Consider the following 18,055-nt stretch of genomic DNA (forward strand, 5'->3'; position numbering starts at 1 on the left):
ATTTAAAGCTAAATGGTCACCTAACACTTTATGCGGATGACACCTGTCTGTTTTATTTTGGTCCTTCTATACATGACATGATAGCGCAAGCACAAAATGAATTAAATAAATGGTTTCAATGCAATCTACTAAAAATAAATATATCTAAATTCAAAGCTCATAAAAAAATTATTCCACCACACGCTCCACTTAAAATTAACGGTGTTGTATTAGAACATAAAACCCACGAGAAATAACCTAGATTTGCGAATCGGCAGCTCTCTGAAAAATAAATTATCAGCACTTCTTAGATCTCTGCGTAATATTACTTCTTGCCTTCCTCATAAATTACGCCACACCATCTACAACACGTTAGTAAAGCCGCACCTAATGTATTTAATAGAAGTATGGGGGAGTGCTTACAAAAATAAATTAGCGCCACTCCAAATTTTACAAAATAAAATCATTAAAACTATCTTTAACTATCCTTTTTTAACTTCTACAAATAAAATCTACGACGACACTAAAATAATGAATTTAAAACAATTATACTTTTATAATACGTGTATGTTCATCCGCAAAGCGCTATATAAAAACATAAATACAAATATTATAATCTCAACATCAAATCGTCACTATCCTAATAGACGAGCTAGCTATCTTGCCATCCCAAAGATCCGAACAAATTATGGAAGGCAAACGGCAACATACGTTTTTATAACGGGAATAAATGTCTTTAAACCTTCAAGTGGCTAAGGCTGCAAGCGACCAATGGCTGAGCTCGGTGGGCTCTGATTGGCTCATTTGAATCGGATCAACAAGAGCTAAAACGCAAAAAAGGTGGATTTGTATAAAAAGCACGTAATTATTATTATTACTGATCGTGACACTTGTGGCTCCGTTCGGATCCACATACGGACGGTGGTGTGGCAATGGATCCACAAATACCAACCGGATCAACAAGTGAAAACGGATCAAATAATTACTAACTATATGGCACGTTTGATCAACATAGTGCCCATGGAGATATCTATATATATATATATATATATATATATATATATATGAGAAAATGACCCACTACACTACATTTATGTTTAAAGATCTGGAATTTGTAGGTACTAAATAGTAGATTTTATTTTGAATTTAAATAACATTTTTTTTTAATTTTAATTACACAAATTAATTGCATTTTTATTTCTGCGAATCTTATTGAAAATATTCCTTTAAATACTTGCTAATTAAACTTAATTCAAGTTACAATTCTATACGGACATTTGCAATGATTATGAGATGAAAGGGTTTTGTTACTTCAATCACGCAAAATTCATTGAATTTAACTTTTTCATATTAGGCTAAATGACTAGTCTAAAGTCTGATAAATAGATTCTGAAAAGGTAAGCAACCTGAATAAAGATATTATATTGAAATTCAAAGTATCACGGAGTAACTATAAATTGATAATATTCTGCAGGAGGAAAATTTTATTAAAGTGATTAAATCTCTGGAAATACTGGTAAGATTTTGAAAATTCTTTTTTTGAAAGACAGTAAATTATCGTGGGAATATTATTAGATATTTTAATAGCAATAAATTATATTATCAAGTGAGTGTTGGAGTGAATACACGACACGCGTGGCGGAGTTCCGTCAACCAACTAGGTAACTAATAATATTCTGTTATTGACTTACTCATAGCATATAATATTATAATATTCTATGATATATAAAATATTATATTGTTTCGCAACATGGTAGGTAATTATGTGTCTACTGTGTTATGTTTATTTTTGAGTTTTTGGTGCCTACTAGAAACAGAATTTAGTCACGAATGAGGTTGCTTTCTTTTGATGCGGTTTTTTAATAGATAGAGTGATTGAAGACGGAGGTTTATATGCATAATTTATTAGATTTTAGACAAAGCGGGCGAGGCCGCGGGCGGAAAGCTAGTTTGGTATAACATTTTATGTATTTTTATACGCTACATAGTGCGAAATATATTAAAGTCGTTAATGGACTCTACATAAAACTCTATATTGTGGTTTAACACAATAAATTCACATGTCCTTAACATAAAGTAAACAAGCCAATGCAAACACATACAGAAATAGCCTTAGCAATGCATTGATTATAATGAGACCTTCACACGGTTTTGTAAAATTGTGGCGTCGCAAGACCATGTAAAGGCGACACGACATTAGAAGTCGAGTCATGAGTGCCGATCATAATCAGTTCTCGATCACAAGTAGCCGCACCAAATACGGTCAAGTGATCGCCCGGAGCGTACAGCAATTCACATTTACTCAAACGGTAACGCTTCTACCAACAAATACGGTCGGCAAAACACCGCATCAGATCTAAAAATACACCGCAAGTGTGACGCTCCAGGGTAATGCCGCCGCTGCGACCCGAAACCCGAATCCGGCCGACGCGCGATCGTGTCGAGCCGCGCTTGTGTGTGACAGATGTACGTACGAGGCTACGCGTGTGTGCGTCAACCCGTGAGCGTGAGAGGGTATAGTTTCGTGTTTTAATAATTTTATTCGGCGTCCCGGTTTCTGTCTCTGAAAGGGTCAAGTGCGTGAATGGCTTTATAAGTTGTCGCCAGGTGACGTGGGAACGATTTATGATGTCTATTATATATGATTTTTGACTTAATCCCTGCACGGTTTACGCTCGAACGGTCACGATTCATTGAGATGGTTTTGTTTGGTGATATGTTAATTGGTTGAGGCGGCGTGTCGTAACAATAAAGCAATGAATACTATTGAATTCTTGATGCGATTATAATGTCAGTCAAAAACATTTGTACAGTGATGTCAGATGATAAACTTAGAAAAAAAATGATTTTGACACGAGTTATAAATGTACACGTATGACGTACACCTTTATTGACCACATAACCCAAAACATTACAATAGTAGAGGTACATCTTCACTCAGTTCTAAGCCATAATAATTTCCAACTATCTGCACACCCCAATCTAAGTAGGTAGGTACAATCAGGTTAATACCGTACTTTTTGTATCAAAAGTTCAAAACCACACCAAAAATATTTATGCCCTATACCATGAACCATCATTTATTTATTCCACTTGGTCATAAGAGTTAAATCCGCGATATTGCTTTTCACATACCTATTAACCTAAGATTAAAAGTTAAAACATGAATTCAAGCACGTAGATATTATGTGGAATACAAACTGCTACCCTTTTCGAGATGAGAAATATGTATTTCAAAGTGATAAATACCTAGACTTAAATATCAAAAACCTGAGCTGTGGGATCAGAAATAGAATAGGCCTACGACGACGATGAGTCTATAAAAAAGAATGAAATTCTCAACAATTAGATGTGCTTTTCAATCTCCTAGGCGAATCATTTAATGGTCAATTTGAACAAATATTCATAACAATCAATAGATCCCAATCTGGAATCTATTTTCTCTAAAGTCTAAACAGTTAGTTTAAAGGTGGAGCGTTGTTTTGTTTCCGCATTCACGTCAAAACATCCGAACCGATTGAAATTACCGTTCTCCCAGCAGAAGATTCGATCTAAGAGAGGGACATTCTTCGAAAAAAATAAATCTCAAACCTAGTCTGGAATATTTTATTAAAATTAATTTCACGGAAACCTTCAGAAATTACTGCAATTGAGCAAATTGTCTATGTCAGTTGAAAACACAGCTATAGAGAAAAGCCACAGAATTCAATAGAAATGATTCAGTCCATGTTCCTGTTTCATAAATAGCCTTATTCAGGAAGCAAGGTCCCGTTGGGCAACGTAAATGGGCCAGGTCATAACATAGAAAAAATGTATTTGGATCGCAAAATCTTTTATCAACTGATGTTAGAAGAGTATATTTTAGATGTTACTTGAATTACGAGTTGAATAGAGACTTTCAAAAGAAGCAAAATGGTAAACACTCTTAAATAGGATGGTCCCAACTCCCAATCGATCTTGTTCTTCCTACATTGAGTTTTTCCACGCGGAATCTCTTTAATTAGAGTTGTAGCTTTGTCAAAAAAGCCAAACTGACAAGGAGACATTAGTTGTCAGCATTACCAACATGTAGAAAACAACTTAACGAGGAAGGAATTGATGGTGGTAGGTATTCCTAATTCGACTAATCTGGTATTTCCTGCGGTAAATGCAGTCACAGGAAATACAGTATCCTACGGTAACTCATAACTGCAACCATTTTGTCTACCTTTTTCAATGTTCTCTTTATCCTATGTCGATCATAGATGGTACCTATGGTACTTGAATGTATTTGAACCGAAATGTTAATGCTGTGGACTGAGGTGATCGCTTAGATCACATCAGGCGACACACCCACGTCCACTTAATCAGTATTAGGTGTTGGCTAATAATCAAATCTTTTAATACGGATTCTTTGTAATTTAATTTATGAAGAAAAATATAACAATTAGCATATTAGTCCGGGTTTAACTATCCTTTACTAGCGCAATCAATTTTAACCTATTGTATACCGGTCTGGGGCGGAGCCACAAAAACAAAACTTTTGGAAGTAGAACGTGCACAACGTGCTTTAATAAAGGTTATGCATTTTAAACCATACAAATATTCTACTGAACTCCTTTACTCCACAACGGGCCTACTATCTGTACGCAAATTATATATTCTTGCAACTATCCTAAAAAAACATAAGGCTACTACATATGACCCTAACATAACGAATCGTAGAAGAAGAGACATTATTCCACTATTTCATAAAACGAACACATCATTTAGTAAGCGTCAGTACAATAGACAGTCAGAAATTTTATACAAAAATATAAATAAAATTTTAAATATATATGGAAATCGATATAACGAATGTAAAAAACATACCTTAAAATGGCTTAAAGAAATTAGTTATACAGAAGCAGAAGACATTTTAAAAACATGTGAATAGTAGGGAGTAAAATGAAGATGTTAAATAAAATAAAAAAAAAAAATCACATTTCTTAATTTCTTACGTACATTACACAAACAATAACATGCGAACACACATACACCCACACACACTCACACACGCACTCACACACACACTCACACACACACACACACACACATCCATTCTACCAATTTTTAGAGTATTTTTATTTTTATGTATTACCTTATTTTTTAAGCTTTCTTTTAATTGTTAATGCCTAGTAATTGTTATGGAAGAGAAGCGCCTTCTAACACAAGTGAAATTTGTCACTTAAATGAAGGCACTTACCTCCAACCCGAGATGAAAACTTGTTTAAAAGAAATAAACAATTTTTATTTTTTTTATTTTTTTACATAGAAACTAATTTCTCCTTTGCCAATCTTAGATTTCATGTTTTTCTTTCTCACTATTTCTGCATTACGACAAAAATTTCTCACAATCGCCCCAACACAAGTACAGGAACGAAAATAAACAAAGGCATCTCTTCAGAAATCACAAGGGAAACCAAGATGAGTTTTAATCACAAGTTGCGCGCGCAATTCTTTAGTTCACGGCCCGTGGGGTATCTGTTATGACAATATGAAAGTATAAATCAAAGATTGTTGAGTTTAATATTGTTATTAGAATCTCAGTTTTTGGAGGATGAAATGAAGTATAATTTTATTTGTAGAGACAATTTTAGTTGGTCAAAATAAAAAAATGGACTTAGAAAAAATACAATTTTTTTTGGTTACCTTCATACTTTTTTACAATTTGTAGTAATTCAAGTTGAATAAAAATGATTAAAAAATTAATTTCTTCAAATGGAGATTTTTTTAAACATTTGACTTCATATTTTCGATCATTCTACCCGCATCCAATCATAAAACATCGTGTATCTAGCTTGACGCAATAGTAAACACAAATATATTAAAAAGCGGGGCGATTATCCAATTTCTACGAACTCTATCGGCGTGTGCGCAGCTCGTTAGCGGCGGAATCCTGACCGGTCCGCAACCGGTCAAGTGGCGTACCTAAATACGTAACGTGTATGTATGGACCTATTTAGTAAGTGGACCTTGGGGCTAGTTCCTAGTGGATTACGTTTTAACTTTTAATGTAACAAAATTATTTATTTGCATGTAGTACTAGCCTTTCGCCCACGGCATCGTCCGCTTTGTCTAAAATCTAATAAATTGTTTTAAAACCTTGCTCTTGAATCACTCTGTCAGTATTAAAAAAAACATCAAAATCTGTGACGTCATTTTAACCATACGTAGGTACACACAAAACGCGTACGCGTAAAACAACTTTGATTTATATTATGTAGTGATAATCTTTATCAAGAGCATTCGTACCGAGTTAGACTAAATTATAATTTGGGATTGTTAGTTAATATTTACATTTTACTTATAAGTTATAATTATTAGGGGTACTCAGGCTCAAGCTTTGTACTCTACTCTCATACAATTTCTAAATGGCCAATAGATAAATTAATAATAAATATCAATGAAAACAACAGAAATATTTATTTTACATTCACAAACAATAACACATAAGATAAAATAAAATGTCAAATTTACATAAATTTAATTGTTTATTTTAGCTAATGATGGACCCACTGATAATCCTAATCTGGAAATAGCCAATAACAATAACCATCAAAATCAATCAATTCATAATCTGCATTAACGCAACTTATTAGGTTCATCGGGCGGTTCATGAACCCTTTTTACGGTCACGTAAAAGGTTTTGGCAATATCAAGATTTGTATTTAAATTGAATAAAAACATTTTAAACAACATTTAAACATCCTGGCGATCATAACTATACAGCCAGATGGATAATAATATTATGTTATATTGTATTTGTTTGGATGTTTTACTTGACATAAAGAAATACATATACAAATTTCATTACCTATTTTCCCTATTTTATTAATGATATATAAATTCGTTAACCATTTGTGACAACTCCGAAGTCAATGGTACCTACTTCCCCAATTATTTTTTCGGTTATCCCCGTGAAATGCATCACACTCTTTGACAGTTTTCATCACAATATAAAAACCTCATGATTCTTGTCGTCATGTGGACATGACTAATTTTAAATGAAGTGAGTCTATAAAATAGGAAATTTATCAATACAGATCTACACATTCAATACCGTACGCCTCAACTGCCGTCAAGTGTCTTTGCAGAACCCTTCCATCAGAAACTATCACCGTGACCTTATCAGGTCATATGCTGACCACAGCACACTTTCGATAACCGCAAACTATTAATTTCGGCCAGCAATGTATATACCATTGTGAAGACCTAATTGTCGCTATCGTCACGGACCACATGGCCGACATATGGCCATTAATCGCCGTTTATGGAGAAATAATGGGGTATTGTTGTACATTTCTTGAGATTGTTAGCTACATAAGACATTTATGACTCCTTGAAGCTATTCATTGTCTACGTAATATACCAATTTGTCAGTCTTGGCAGTAAGATTCGTACGGAACCCAGAGAAAAGTCTGTGCGGGTTGCTCTTAAGAAAAGGACTTTGATATCTACCGCTTTAAGGCATAATCAAATTACTTTCCAATAAGTCAAAGTACTTTTTATGAATATCTTTAAATATTAAGGCAATATGAAAAGGGCGGATATGAAATGTCAATTATGAGATCGTTGCCACAAGAAAGAAAAAAAAAATTTTATAATTCGACTCAGCAGGTACAGACTAACACACATAGTAGAACAAATAAGGTAAAATTGCATATAACTAATGTTCTTACTTCTAATTATTTATTTCCAGTTGCCAGCAAAAATAAGTCAATTTTCTTCTAAAGATGTTTCGTAATTCAATATAGATACAGACAATTAAATCGAACGTATCTCTAAACATTGGAACACCAAAACTCAATGATTCCATACTTCACTGAACCCATAAGAGTGCCCCACACGAGCAAGGGTAGAGTTTTCAATTTCCGCTCCCTTCACAACCCTCCCTCGCCACCCCTTCACTGAGTAATTTCATTAAAAACGATGCAACGGAACGTAATGCTTTTTTATCTGTCCAACTTTTTCGCGCCATTTTGACTCTGTGCATTAACTTTCATAATTATTTATGAGCGGTAATTAAAATTCACAATGAATGCTAATGCATTTCAACTCGGCCTTTTAAAAGTGTATTCTCGCTCCGTTTTGGGCATAATTAGTAACATTATCATGTCATGAATAACACACGTTAGGTAATTAATTGGATTTAATGGACCTTTTCGCATACAAAACTGTGTGTGTACCTAACTTATAAGAACTATTTTTTGCCAACTTATAGTAACAAACCTAAATAAAATTAAAAACACAGTCCTACCTACCTGATTATTTTTAAGATAATTTCATAAAATAATTAAAGGTGCTTGAAAATACATATTTATCATATTGAAGACAATATTTTTCATATATTAGAATGACAATATTTTTATATTGAAATATTTTCTATTATTTTCAACGACTGTGGCTGTATAGATTAACCCTTTGCCTATTCTCACAATGTCAATAATAAGTTAAAGAGTACTTACACGTCTTTGTTTCATTATCATAGATATTATTAAGAGAAATGTTTTAAATAATTCTACCACCCATGTTTTCCATCAATTTCCAAAAAAGTGTTTCTCATAAAAAGCTCATAAATTACATATTTTCTAATGAGCATTTAACATGTTTTTAAATAAGTTTAAAAAACGGATATGCTCGTTTCTGTTAAATAAGGTAAATTCAAAATGTTGAAAATGGTAAATATTGGTTACATAATACCTACCTCCCTTTTTATTTCAAAACATTTGCGTGTTCTATCTAGGCATACCAAAGTGGGTACCAAAGGTAATTGGTAGATATGAAAGTTCTGTGCCTTATCATTCAAAACAAAATAGAGAGATTGAATGGAAATTGATGGTTTTAGAATAAGTACATAATCAAGTAAGTATTTGATGTTTCTATGGGTATTCTAACGTAGAATGAATAAGCAATAATCGTCGTACCTATTTAAGATTATCAGATTCTGTTTTTATTACCAAAATTATTGTCTAGCATAATATAACTGTATCATGTAAGTATGTCTTAAAATATCTACATTTGCATACATCTTTGTCGATTCTATCCAAAATGAACAGTAGCGTGGTACTTCAATGTGATTACCTATACAACGTTATTTGCATTTAGTCACACTCCTTAATTAATCGCAAAACAACTAATTGCGATTAAAATTGCATTAGCCAATTCCAAATTTTCCACAGTCGAGCCATTCCAGGCATATCTCAGACTTGTCATGTCCTTTGTCATACACTTCAAAACCACATGGCGGTTCCCGACGTTGAGAAATTTGCACAGGCATTGCAAAAACCGGCTCCTTTCTGAGAACACCTATTGTCAGAATAATAACGACGCGCAATTTTGTCCATACTTGCATCCCCTATATAAGCTTCTAGCAACAAAGGAGCGTCCATCGTATTCAAAATGCAACCCAAGTTACACCAGCTGTAAGTTTCCTTTTCCCTTGGCAAGATGTCGCGTATAATATTCCGAAATCGTCAGTCATTTGCTTCGGGATCGAGGCCGCGCTGACACAAAACAGCGCCGTAAGCGCTTTCGAATTTTCCCTTGTAATGTGCAGAAGCGCTGCACGTTCTCAATTTGTGCGGCCGTTAGACCGTCAGGGTGCTTTTCAATTGTATTGTTACCAGACCTTTCCCTTCCTTTGACATTCAAACCTGGCATTAGGTAGGTATTTAAAATTTGATACTGTATTTTTTGTCGCTCGACGCACATAGAGCTTTACGAGGCACCATAAATAATTGTCTTTTTTTCTGGCGCGAAGGCGGTACCATTATTTATGATTTGTTGGCAGATAATTACAGATTATTGGGCATTGTTTTGTATTCTTTGTATTACGAGAGGCTTTATTGACTTTTATGACACGGTCTTTATGACATGTTCATATTTTATAGATTTTTATAGCTGCGTAAACACTTGAACCACTCACATTTTTCATGATTAATCACTTCACTTCTTTGTATTATATAGTATATATTTATTTATACTTACTTTATTACATATAGTATTTGAAACTGGTATATTTATTCCATACTAGCTTTCCGCCTACCTGCGGCCTCGCCGGTCGCCCGCGTTTTCGAAGAAAAACCCGCATAGTTCCCGTTTCCGTGGGATTTCCGGGACCTAGCCTATGTTGCTCAGTGAATATGCAGCTTTCTAATGGTGAAAGAATTTTTGAAATCGGTCCAGTAGTTTATGCGTGAAAATCAAACATACATACATACATAATTACAAACCTTTCCTCTTTATAATATTAGTATAGACAATGTTAGGTATTTATGGAAACTTATCAGTATTGAATTATCGATAATTAAACTTATCTACATTCTTTATCTTGACAAGAGTACTTATTATCATTGGTTATTATTACCACTACTCACTATTATCATTGAACACAGTCAATTAATGCATTCGAAGTGTTCATTATATATACATACGTAATTTTATTATAAAGACCCTTTTTAGATATTAAGATCCATATTTATTATTGAAATAAGCCTTCCACACTTCTCAGTTCTCATAAATAATGTCTGTTCCCTTTGTGTGTAGTATTTTATATCCTCCGCAAGGTCTCGATTTGTCTAAATAACCAATTCTGTTCAGTCGTTTAGGTGTAATATCGTCACTTAATATTGGTAGAGCATTCAGCATATATCTACTTAATGTTATCAGATCATAGGCATAAAATAAGGAGAACCGTTTTGCCAAACAAATGAACATATTATTGAGGTAGAAAGAGAACATTTAAAACTATTCGATACGTAGGTAGGTACATAATATTATAATGCTATCCAATCATCCAATCATAAAATCAGCAGAGCCGTTTTCTTAACAAACAAACGAAGAGTAGCAATCTATACTTAATACTATAAAGCTGAAGAGTTTGTTTGTTTGTTTCAACGCGCTAATCTCAGGAACTATTAATCCGATTTGAAAAATTCTTTCGGGGCTAAATATTCCATTTATCGAGTAAGGCTTTAGGCTATATACCATATCACACCAAGACCGGAGCAATGCGGGTAAAACCGCGAGGCGTAGTTAGTACTGGATAAATCTCTAGGTATTTCAAGAGAAACAACAACGATAGTAAACGTTAGGCGTTAGCAAGATACTAAGTCAGTATTCTGTGCAATAGTGATAAATTTAAAGACGCACGCATTGAAATTACAGATAGATAATCAGAAAAAACCATAAGAAACTATATTTATAAAGCTGAAAGTATCTTTACATGAAAATGGCAATCGCTAGTAACTAGTAGCACTCTTCGATGCAAGAAAAACCCGCATAGTTCCCGTTCCCGTGGGATTTCCGGGATCGCGTCATTTTCCCGGGATAAAAATTAGCCTATGTCCTTTCTCGGGTATCAAAATATCTCCATACCAAATTTCATGAAAATTGGTTCAGTAGTTTAAGCGTGATTGAGTAACATACAGACAAACAGAGTTACTTTCGCATTTATAATATTAAAGTATGCAGGATATTGGATATGGATTAGTTACAACATTTACCTTCAAACTATGGCAAAAAATATGAGAACTCTCAATTTAAACATATAAAGTTTCTTACAATATGCGTTTTTCGGTTTAATATAACGGATACTATATCTCTGAAGTCGTTAAGCTTTTTCCAAGTCATTAACTTTGATAAGCAATTGTAGGGTCGTTGGGAGATTACGATCACAAGTGGCCCTCACGTAGGTAATAGATATAAGAACTTACAAAACTCACATAAGAGCACATCATTAAATTTAATTTTGTAGGCATGCAATTAATTTTATCTATTTCCGGTTTCATACACGGATAAAACCGCACTGACGCAAATTTTCAGCAACTATTGCATTTGCAACCCTTTGGTAATAAGATTTTAAAATACAGTATGTACTTAATAGGTATGTTAAATATCTGTTTATTTTAATGTAGCATTCAAATGCTTAATAAATTAGAAAGTTTTAAATGTTGTTTTTAATCCGGGTCTTCCAACTATTTTCATTTCAAATATCCACCAGAACGGCCGGCCGGCGCTTCGAGTTAGTCGTAAAGGCGTAAAAGACAGAGAGAAATAACATCCCACCAAAAACATAAATGTAAAATTTGGAGCCGAGTTCAATCGTTGACTTAATTTGCCAAAAAAAGAAATGAGATCTAAATGTGTGCCAAGTTCTGCAGACAGTCCAGAAATTTATTTACAAAGATGTATTAAGTTCTTAGGTTGACTGAAAACTCAATTGTTTTACTTTCCCTTAGAGAACAATGTTTATTCCAAAATATAACTTTTTTAATTTGAATAATATAATTATTTTCACAAAGCAAACAACTAATGACCTATTGAACCCCATAATTTGATGAGGCTATTTTTTAGAACCTCACAAAATATAAACAGTAGGTATGTAAAACTTATAGCCTCATCAAATTATGTCCCTACTCCCTATAGCCTTACTCTTAGGTAGTCATGCTACGTAAGTGAACAAAAATATCAAATCGTGTTCGTGTCCATGCTTGATTATAGGTAAAGATACAATATTTATCTATGAAATAGGTAGGTACCTAATAGAACTAAGTATGTACTTATAATTAATGTGAAATATCGTCTTATCAACTTACCTATGGTCTGAATTACATTCGAAGTCTCACATTAGGTAATTCTTTTGATTTGGATTATTTTTTTAAGAATTATCCGTTAGGAGCATGGGCGTAGCCACGGTGGGGCAGGGTGGGGCGCTTGCCCCACCCAGGCTTTGACCTGGAAGGTACCTAACCAAATCTAAAAATTGAATTATCCAGGTACTAACTACTAAGCTTAATATCCGTAAGAAAATTCACACTCGATTCTCGAAAGTCGACAGTCGACACAGAAAATGAGACCAAAACATTAGTATTATTTACCTCTACAATGACTGATTAACAAATAATTGTCATACGCCCAGCGACCAAACGGCTGAAGATAGGGACACATTTTGGATCTATTTCGTGATGTGGTAGGTGAACAATAAGGTGTTTTGAATAAGAATAATTCGAATAGCGAATTACACACGAAAAAAGAAAATAGCTGAGGCTTCTATGTTACATAAACTGTAAGAAAAATGAGTGTAGTACAGTTAGTTACCCCACTATTTTATCCAATTTCAATTTTGTTTTAAGTTTCACGTTCTAAAGAACGTGTCACGTGAGTTACAACTCAAAAAAATATGGGCCTTAGAAAAAAAAACTTTCAGAAAATATTACACAGAATAAAGTGAGTGTTATAAAAAAAGTTTTCAAGGTAAAGAAGATGCCATCGCAAATGCCATCGCAAATGCGTTCTCAAATGCGTTCGCAAGCGCGTTCGCAGGCGCGTTCGCAAGCGCGTTCGCAGGCGCGTTCGCAGGCGCGTTCGCAGGCGCGTTCGCAGGCGCGTTCGCAGGCGCGTTCGCAGGCGCGTTCGCAGGCGCGTTCGCAGGCGCGTTCGCAGGCGCGTTCGCAGGCGCGTTCGCAGGCGCGTTCGCAGGCGCGTTCGCGAGCGCGTTCGCGAGCGCGTTCGCGAGCGCGATCGCGAGCGCGTTCGCGAGCGCGTTCGCAGGCGCGTTCGCAGGCGCGTTCGCAGGCGCGTTCGCAGGCGCGTTCGCAGGCGCGTTCGCAGGCGCGTTCGCAGGCGCGTTCGCAGGCGCGTTCGCAGGCGCGTTCGCAGGCGCGTTCGCAGGCGCGTTCGCAGGCGCGTTCGCAGGCGCGTTCGCAGGCGCGTTCGCAGGCGCGTTCGCAGGCGCGTTCGCGAGCGCGTTCGCGAGCGCGTTCGCGAGCGCGTTCGCGAGCGCGTTCGCGAGCGCGTTCGCAGGCGCGTTCGCGAGACTACTTGTGGATTTTCAAAGCAGACACAGCATTTCTTATGAAATGCATTTCTTAAAAAATAGACATAAGTATGCTATTGTGAACTTTTTTTTAATTTAAAGAGACATGTTTCTTTCATAGGTACCTACCTACATGAACTTCTACGGTTTACCTACCTACGCGTACGCAGCGGAAACTCGCCTCTCGCATTAGAATTTTTTTTAAAACAATCTTCATTGGTGCTCCGCTCTTGTTGGTCGCAAGTCGCAACGTGATGGTATACAGCATACTTATAGCTTTCTTCGATAGGTAGATAGGCTATCTAACACTGAAAATATTTTTCAAATCCGTAGTTTCTGGGATTAGCGCGTCAGGCAAACAAACTTTTCGTTCGCGTCACACCGTGAGTGCCTAGGTACCTACATCGTGGATTTTCGACGTTATTTTATAAAACTAGATACCAGACCTATCCATTAAAATTTAAAATCGAATTATGTAAAAATAAATTTTGTATAAAATTAAATACTTATGATGATAAATGGCAAATGCCCAATCTCCACAAAAAACACGGGTGCTAAACAGCTTTTTTAACCGACTTCAAAAAAAGGAGGAGGTTCTCAATTCGACGGTATTTTTTTTTTTTTTGTATATTTGTTACACGATTACTCCGGCAATTATAAACCGATTTGAATAATTCTTTTTTTATTTGGTAGGTCATACGTCAGAGGTGGTCCCATTGTCACCAGGTCAGGATCTGATGATGGGATCCTGGGGAAATCGAGGGAAACCCTCAAATTTTGTAGGCATATACACTGTTTATCAGAAATTATCTTAATCTAATGCAGATTTTTGCATCTAATGGTCATCATCTGATGTTGCTGAGCTGATGATGAAGCTGATGATGAATGGTTTAGGAGTATGGGATCTCTGTAACAAAATTATGTAATACCATCGAATTTTAATGTGTTTGAGTCTTAGGGCTTCCGCACACGGGCCACCGGCCACCGGCCACGAAACGCCGCCACCGGCATATTTCCTGCACTTTTCATACATTTTATATGGACTCGCCGCACACGGTTTACGCCTGTGGCGGCCACACGCTACACGCTTCTAGCTTCTCGTGGCGGCGTTTGTAGCCACACGAGCCACGGGCCACAGCCGTGGCCCGTGGCTCGTGTGCGGCGACGGTAATTCATAAGGACTCCGATCCTATGTGGTATTCAGGGTCTGATGATGGAGACGGTAAATAGCCATGGGAACTCTGTAATAAAATAAAGCAATTCCGCCGTGTTTGTGCTCATTTGATTCGTCTCGACTAGGAGCTTCATGCTAGTCGATTTTTAACCAACATCAAAAAAGGAGGGTTTTTGATTCGACAGTATGTTTTCTTTTTGTATGTTTGATACGCGATCATTCCGCCAATTTTGACAATCGTACATTTTGTTTGTCCACGGCACCTAGGATACACGGATACGATAAACATTTTTAGAGTTGGGCTGTGAGTGTGAGCGTTTATTTATGACCGTTAATTTTTAGAAAACAAAACAAAAACCGACTTCAAGACTATACCTATACACACAAACTTTCCACTTAAAAATTAAAAATAAAGTTAATTTTTAGAAAAAAAACAAAAACCGACTTCAAGACTATACCTATACTATATGTACAAATTTAAACTGAAAAGTAGAAAATAATATTAAATAATAATAATGATATTAATTTTTTATATTAATTACTTTAAACTTTCAACGAAAAGGTTTCCTAAGTTATTTTTGAAGTCGGTGCCAACCAAAACAAAAATATCCTTAATAAAAAAATAATAACCTAATAATTAATTACACTATTTATTATATTAATTACCTTAACTTTTACTAGAGAACAGAAAATCGCACGTAAGCTTACTTATAAATTGCAAAGAAGCGCATCAAAATTTTTATGCACAACCGTCAACGATGTCTGCCCTCGCGCGCAGCCGCGTCGTGCCGCCGTACATTCCATTTGTTGCTGCCTTTGCATCAATTAAACTGTTCTTGGGCGGCACCGACTTCAAAAATAACTTAGGAAACCTTTTCGTTGAAAGTTTAAAGTAATTAAAATAAAAAATTAATATCATTATTATTATTTAATATTATTTTCTACTTTTCAGTTTAAATTTGTACATATAGTATAGGTATAGTCTTGAAGTCGGTTTTTGTTTTTTTTCTAAAAATTAACTTTATTTATTTTTAACCTTTGTAGGCTGTTAGCACCTTCGAATCGTTTATTTTGAGTACCATCCTAATTGATTAAACTATAAAGTTAGTACCTACCTACAATCACGCGCTATGAAGATTCTTCCCATTTATCCTTGGACATGACGTCGACATACGCGATTTTCTGTCAACGAGGCGGTTTGGCAACGTCGCAATTGAGTATTTGAATAATTTTTTTTTTGTGCTAAATGGAAAGATTATAATATACTTATTAGTTTTATAACAAAACTATTTTTTTAAATTTTTTTTTGCAATAATTCAAAAGTTATTTCAAAATAAAAATTAGTCTTTGAATCCAGTACCGAAAATTCCCGAAGCTTAAGCGTCACCCGGACGCGTGTGACGTCATAATGTTAGTTTTCACACATTGCAGTTGATAGAAAAACGTATACAACTAAAACATTTTGACGTCACATCTATGGTGACCAGTCATGGCGCGTTTATAGTCACGTGATTTTAATTTAAATTTCATCAATTTTTAATTGCTTATAATTAATTGAAAAAATTTTTTTTGGAGTTTTGCATTAAATATCAATATTTTTATTTATTAATAATAAGGTTTTAAAATAAATAAAAAAAATCAATAATTTTTTTTTATTCAAATACTCAATTGCGCACACAGTCTCAACATTTTGTGATGGCGTGTTTGTTTGTATGATCTTGGATTTATTTGCTTTCTGAGTTTTTTTTTATTTTTGGCGATCACTTATTTCGTGATGAGAATTCTGTGAAGAAAAAGTATCTATGTATCGACTTTTGATATTAAACTCCTCTGCCGTGTCTTTCTTAGTGTTGGTGATAATTGATATCTAGACATAAAAACTACTGAATCGATTTCCATACTGTTTTCGCTACTGGATAGCATGGACCTCAAAGACGGTTTTAGTAGGTAGGTATACCTACCTATAATTTTAATTTTTAAATTTGTTATGATTTCGATTGCTAGAGCAAAGCTGCGGACGAAAAGCAGATTAACAGCAAGATCGCGTATCCCCAAGGCAACTACCTATATCTACCCACCTCAATGGAAACAAAAATACTTATATGGCTCAAAATATTTATCTTCAGGTATCTACCTAGGTCCTAGGTACCTACTTAGGTATTTTATCGTGAGATCTTAGTACCTAACTAAGATTCAGTCACAAAGGGATCTCAGTATCTCTATTTTCTCTAATACCTATATAAAATTCTCGTGTCGCGATATTTGTAGTTAAACTCCTCCGGAACGGTTTGACCGATTCTCATGAAATTTTGTGTGCACATCGGGTAGGTCTGAGAATTGGACAAAACCTATTTTTCATACCCTTAAGTGATAAGATTAAGGCAGGACAATACTATTGTACCTATATAAAACAAAGTTTTCCGTCGCGTCTGTACCCGTCACCCGAACTATCCTAGTAACTGGCCGTCAATCGTGAATGGTCACATTCACGATAAGCCGAACAAAGTCAGTCCGTCTGACGAAACACTGCTTGATTTGTCTGAAACAGAACAAAAACGCAGACTGATATTTTCTTCATTAACTTCAGAGTTCAGAGTAATTGGAGATGGCACATAGGTAGGTACTGTAATACTGTAAATAATACTTTATTACTTTCTATTCTTGTTTATTTGAACTACCTACCAAAGGAACGGTTATATCCAAATTCCAATGCAACAGAAAATTGGATTAAGCTGTTTAGAAGAATACAGTAGGTATTAATCCTTATCAAATTAAATACGTTAATTAACTTAAGCATTTGATGCTCATTAAAATAAGCTATCCCATTATACAATTCAAACGTATATCTTAGGAGTTATTTGAAAACAAAAACTAGGCGCGCGCGAAAATGAATCTATTCTCATTTCCCTCCGTATCGATATCTCTATGACTCTATCCCGGCAGTGCAGGTAGAGATAGGTAGATATTATTTTATTTATCATAAGAAACAGGAAAGATTATTTTTAGTTAATCATACTAAATAAACTTTAAAACTACTAGATGCTTCTAAAAATTAACAGCAAGTG

This window comes from Colias croceus, chromosome 4, assembly GCF_905220415.1.
Source record: "Colias croceus chromosome 4, ilColCroc2.1".
NCBI lineage: Eukaryota > Metazoa > Arthropoda > Insecta > Lepidoptera > Pieridae > Colias > Colias croceus.